Consider the following 6,317-nt stretch of genomic DNA (forward strand, 5'->3'; position numbering starts at 1 on the left):
GCAGCTAATAATAATTCGCAAATCGCCAAATCCATTGGACCAATGGGCATGCCTTATTAGAACGCGCCACTGTAAACTATTTATGTGCTTGTTTGAATGTGAAATGTGTGAATTTGTTACTGTGTTTCTTGGCGTGCTCGGGCTGGGCCGGGCTCCTTCGTGGGCCGGGCTTTCCGGACCGGCCCGGCACGGATGGGCCTGTGTAGTGCCGTGCTCGGGCAGAAGGGTCAGCCCGTCGGGCGGCACGGTCCGGCCCGGTTAACAGGTCGGGCTCAAACGGGCCGGGCTCAAACGGGCTCGGGCTGGGCCGGGCCGGGCCGCCCGTTTAGACATCTATACTCTCAAGTACGTAGCGCGCATCTTGCTTCAGGAAGAGCTGAAGAAAATGGCGGCCACAGGAGCTGAAGGAGTCTGTTCTGTACAAGCAGGCTAAGGTAGTAGCTGTGGACTGTGGTCGAGCGAGCGAGCGAGTTTGGTGGGATGGGACTGTTGGCCTGCACTGCAAGAGGGAGGAGTAGACGAGGCAAGCAGTTGCTTCTCCGGAACTACGTACCTATGATGCTAAAAGCTGGAGATTGAAAAGGGCATGTACTTCTTTGAAACGGACACACAAAAAGAAACCATGCGTCCAAACAGACGGTTGCAGTATCAAAACTAGAAGTTGATATACATAAACTGAACAATGTCTATCAAAGATATTCCACTTTTCTAGCTAGCGCCAAGGCACCAATTAGCAATTAATATTTCTTTTTTTTCATGTGAAACATTATGCAGTGCTTAGCCTACATTCATGTTATATTTTATCAAGAACATGTAGCATGGTTACAACATACGGGCTTGTTCATTTCACCTTAAACAACCCGAAACAAGAAAAACATTCCTTGAAGAGGGTTAGTTTGGTTTTAAGCAGTGGCGGATCCATGATTCGTCGTAAGGGTGGACTGGAGACTGATTATCTTTTTTCTCTCTCTTGTTGTTCCTTTTTTCCCTTTATCATCTTCTTCCTTCATCTCCTTTCCCTCTCTTCTCCCTTACTCTCCCTTCTTCCTCCCTCTCCCTTCCTCCCCTTCTTCCTTCCTCCCCATTCCTCCTCCACTATCTTCTCCCTTCCTCCTCCTATGTGCAAGCAGGCGCAGGAGGCCTGGAGCCCCCTAGCACCCCCCCTCTGGATCCGCCACGGGTTTTAAGGACTCCCAATTTTTTCCTCCAAAGCACAACTGCATACAGAAGCATGGAAAACATTCTAAAGTGGATCAAGGAAATTTTTGAGATCATCTTATGCAATGCCATTATGTTGAGAAGGCCTTCAGCCACTTTAGCTATAAAGACTATAAGCCTTCTTCGACACCATATGATTCTAGTTTAATTCTTCGAAAGAATAAGGGATTAGGAAGAAACTAACATATGTACTCTCAGATAATTGGTTCGCTCATGTACTTAGCTCGTGCTACTCAATGATATGTCATTTGTGGTTAGAAATTTGAGTTGGTTTACTGTTAATCTTGGAGATGATCATTGGCGCACACTCGAGCGAGTTATGCATTATTTGAGTGGCACAATGAGTTGTAGACTTCACTATAGTGAGCATCCTAAGGTATTTGTTGAATACAGTGATTCCAATTTGATTTATGACGCCAAAGTAATAATGACAATGATATGGTATATCTTTACCCATAGTGGAAAACTCATCCATTAACCCTTATGAACCGTGTCAATCAAACAGTTATCACCAAAATGCCAAGTTCAAAAGATAATATGAAATCATAAAGGCATGTGAAACGATGTGTCGGGGACCATAATTAGGGGTACCCTCAAGACGCCTAATTCTCAGCTGGTAACCCCCATCAGCATAAAGCTGCAGAGGCCTGATGGGTGCGATTAAGTCAGGGATCAGTCCATACGAGCGACTCGATCACGCCTCGCCCGAGCCTAGCCTCCGGCAAGGGCAGCCGACCCTGAGGGGTTTCCGTCTCGCCCGAGGCCCCCCTTTTTTAACGGCGGACACATCTCCGGCTCGCCCGAGGCTTTGCCTTCGCTAAGAAGCAACCCTGACTAAATCGCCGCGCCGACCGACCGAGTCGCAGGAGCATTTAATGCAAAGGTGGCCTGACACCTTTATCCTAGCGCGCGCCCCCCGACAGAGCCGAAGTGACCGCCGTCACTTCGCCGCTCCACTGACCGGTCCGATAGAAGGACAGCGCCGCCTGCACCACTCCGACTGTAGTGCCACTTGACAGAGTGAGACTGACAGGCAGTCAGGCCTTGCCAAAGGCACCATAGGAAACTCCGCTCCGCCCGACCCAGGGCTCGGACTCGGGCTAGGCCCCGGAAGACAGCGAACTCCGCTCCGCCCGACCCAGGGCTCGGACTCGGGCTAGGCCCCGGAAGACGGCGAACTCCGCTCCGCCCGACCCAGGGCTCGGACTCGGGCTAGGCCCCGGAAGACGGCGAACTCCGCTCCGCCCGACACAGGGCTCGGACTCGGGCTAGGCCCCGGAAGACGGCGAACTCCGCTCCGCCCGACCCAGGGCTCGGACTCGGGCTAGGCCCCAGAAGACGACGAACTCCGCTTCGCCCGACCCAGGGCTCGGACTCGGGCTCAGCCCCGGAAGACGGCGAACTCCGCTCCGCCCGACCCAGGGCTCGGACTCGGGCTAGGCCCCAGAAGACGACGAACTCCGCTTCGCCCGACCCAGGGCTCGGGCTCAGCCCCAGAAGATGACGGACTCTGCTTCGCCCGACCCTAGGGCTCGGACTCCGCCCTGGCCTCTGCCGAACGACCTCCGCCTCGCCCGACTCAGGAGCTCGGGCTCGGCCTCGGCCATGGAAGACAGACTCGACCCCAGCTTCGGAGGAGCCTCCACGTCGCCCGACCTAGGGCACAGGCCCGCCACGTCAACAGGAAGCGCCATCATCACCCTACCCCGAGCCGACTCGGGCCACAGAGAACAAGACCGGTGTCCCATCCGGCTAGCTCCGCCAGATAGGCAATGATGGCGCCCCGCTAGCCCTGTGACGGCGGCGGCTCTCAGCTCCCTTACGGAAGCAGGGGGACGTCAGCAAGGACCCAACCGCTCCGACAGCTGTCCCTCCGCCAGGCTCTGTTGCTCCTCCGATAGCCACGACATCACACCAGCAGGGTGCCAAGATCTCTCCGGCTGCCACATTGGCATGTACCTAGGGCGCTAGCTCGTCCCCCGCTAGACACGTAGCACTCTGCTACACCCCCATTGTACACCTGGATCCTCTCCTTACACCTATAAAAGGAAGGACCAGGGCCTTCTTAGAGAAGGTGGGCCGCGCGGGGACGAGGACGGGACAGGCGCTCTCTTGGGGCCGCTCGCTTCCCTCACCCGCGTGGACGCTTGTAACCCCCTACTGCAAGCGCACCCGACCTGGGCGCGGGTCGAACACGAAGGCCACTGGATTTCCACCTCTCTCACGCCCGTCTCCGGCCACCTCGCTTCCCCCCTTCGCGCTCGCCCACGCGCTCGACCCATCTGGGCTGGGGCACGCGGCACTCACTCGTCGGCTTAGGGACCCCCCGGTCTCGAAACGCCGACAGTTGGCGCGCCAGGTAGGGGCCTGCTGCGTGTTGACGAGCAGTTTCCCGTCAAGCTCCAAATGGGCAGTCTCCAACAACCTCTCCAACCCGGGACGGTGCTCCGTTTCGGGAGTCTTGAGTTCATGTCCCTCGACGGCAGCTACAACATGATACTCCTTCCACCACCACGCGACAACGACAATGGCGGCCGACAACCCGCCCACCGGCGGTGGAATCGACGACGCCTTCCCCGCGTGGCAGAAGAACAACATTCGAGCTTGCCTCGTCCTCTCCCCCGCCATCGGAGGAGGAGGCGGGGCAACCAAGGCCAAGCGGGAGGCCGCGCTTCGTCGGCTGTCGAGCGAATCGACGTCCCCAGCGCCCCAACGGGGGGCGCGTCGGGCGTCGACCTCGCGTTTGAGACGAAGGCGAGCGCCGTCCCCCCGCGACACGCCAATCCCGAGCAAGTGGACGACGCCAGCACGCTCGCGGAGGGCCTGCAGGACGTCGCCCTCGTACCTAAGACGACGGCACGATCAGTCCCCGACGTGACTATGTCGCTCCTCGTCGACCAAAAGGTATTGACTGATTCCCATCCTACGACATTTCGACTCGGCCTCAACCCGCCTAGCGACCTCACTTTGGCGGGCACTCTCGTTGAGGCGAGTGCAACCCCTCTGGGGTTTCGTATGCGGTCGCCTTGGGACCGATTGACGGACGTCTCGACCTACGGGCCCTCTGGGTCCGAGGAAGATGACGATCCTAGCATCTGCTGGGATTTCTCTGGATTTGGCAACCCCAGTGCCATGCGGGACTTTATGACCGCATGTGACTACTGCCTCTCCGACTGTTCCGACGGCAGCCGCAGCCTTGGCGACGAGGACTGCGGCCCAAGCCGCGAATGTTTCCACGTCGAGCTAGGGGATCCCTCCGAAGGCAACCATCTCGGCATGCTGGAGGACGGTGATCTCCCTAGGCCGGTGCCTTGCGCCGACATCCTGCGGGAGCTAGCTGTGGTCCCCGTTCCGGCGGGGGGTCACGACCCACAGCTCGAGCAAGTCCGCGGGGCGCAGGCTAGGCTCGACGAGGGAGCAGGAGCGCTCGAGTCGGTCCGCCGGGACGTCGGGCAGGTATGGGCGGGCCAACCCCCGGCCGGAGAAATACGCCACCTGCCCCAGGGTCTCCAGCACCGCGTCGCCAACGACGTCAGGGTCAGGCCGCCACCCGCATCCAGCGGGGTCGGTCAGAACCTAGCAGCCGCAGCGATGCTCCTCCGCGCGATGCCGGAGCCATCAACCACCGAGGGTCGGCGAATCCAGGGAGAGCTCAAGAATCTTCTGGAAGGCGCTGCGGCCCGACGGACCGAGAGCTCTGCCTCCCGAAGGCAGGGATACCCCTCGGAACCTCATGCCGCGACTTCCCGATTCATGCGGGAAGCCTCGGTCTACACCGGGCGCACGCGCAACACCGCGCCTGCGGCCCCGGGCCACCTCGGCAACGAGCACCATCGTCGCGACCGTCGGGCCCACCTCGACGAAAGGGTGCGCCGAGGCTACCACCCCAGGCGTGGGGGACGCTACGACAGCGGGGAGGATCGGAGTCCCTCGCCCGAACCACCCGGTCCGCAGGCCTTCAGTCGGGCCATCCGACGGGCGCCGTTTCTGGCCCGGTTCCGACCCCCGACTACTATCACAAAGTACTCGGGGGAAACGAGACCGGAACTGTGGCTCGCAGACTACCGCCTGGCCTGCCAACTGGGTGGAACGGACGACGACAACCTCATCATCCGCAACCTCCCCCTGTTCCTCTCCGACACTGCTCGCGCCTGGTTGGAGCACCTGCCTCCGGGGCAGATCTCCAACTGGGATGATTTGGTCCAAGCCTTCACCGGCAATTTCCAGGGCACGTACGTGCGCCCCGGGAATTCCTGGGACCTTCGAAGCTGCCGGCAACAGCCGGGAGAGTCTCTTCGGGACTACATCCGGCGATTCTCGAAGCAGCGCACTGAGCTGCCCAACATCACCGACTCAGATGTCATCGGCGTGTTCCTTGCCGGCACCACCTGCCGCGACCTGGTGAGCAAGTTGGGTCGCAAGACCCCCACCAGGGCGAGCGAGCTGATGGACATCGCCACCAAGTTCGCCTCTGGCCAGGAGGCGGTCGAGGCCATCTTCCGAAAGGACAAGCAGCCCCAGGGCCGCCCGTCGGAAGAGGCTCCCGAGGCGTCTACTCCGCGCAGCGCCAAGAAGAAAGGCAAGAAGAAGTCGCAAGCGAAACGCGCCGCCGCCGACGCGGACCTTGTCGCTGCCGCCGAGTACAAGAACCCTCGGAAGCCCCCCGGAGGTGCTAACCTCTTCGACAAGATGCTCAAGGAGCCGTGCCCCTACCATCAGGGGCCCGTCAAGCACACCCTCGAGGAGTGCGTCATGCTTCGGCGCCACTTCCACAAGGCCGGGCCACCCGCAGAGGGTGGCAGGGCCCGCGACGACGACAAAAAGGAAGATCACCAAGCAGGAGAGTTCCCTGAGGTCCGCGACTGCTTCATGATCTACGGAGGGCATGCGGCGAATGCCTCGGCTCGGCATCGCAAGCAAGAGCGCCGGGAGGTCTGCTCGGTGAAGGTGGCGGCGCCAGTCTACCTAGACTGGTCCGACAAGCCCATCACCTTCGACCAAGCTGACCACCCCGACCACGTGCCGAGCCCGAGGAAATACCCGCTCGTCGTCGACCCCATCGTCGGCGACGTCGGGCTCACCAAGGTCCTGATGGATGG

The sequence above is a fragment of the Zea mays genome, chromosome 1 (assembly GCF_902167145.1).
Source record: "Zea mays cultivar B73 chromosome 1, Zm-B73-REFERENCE-NAM-5.0, whole genome shotgun sequence".
Classification (NCBI taxonomy): Eukaryota; Viridiplantae; Streptophyta; class Magnoliopsida; order Poales; family Poaceae; genus Zea; species Zea mays.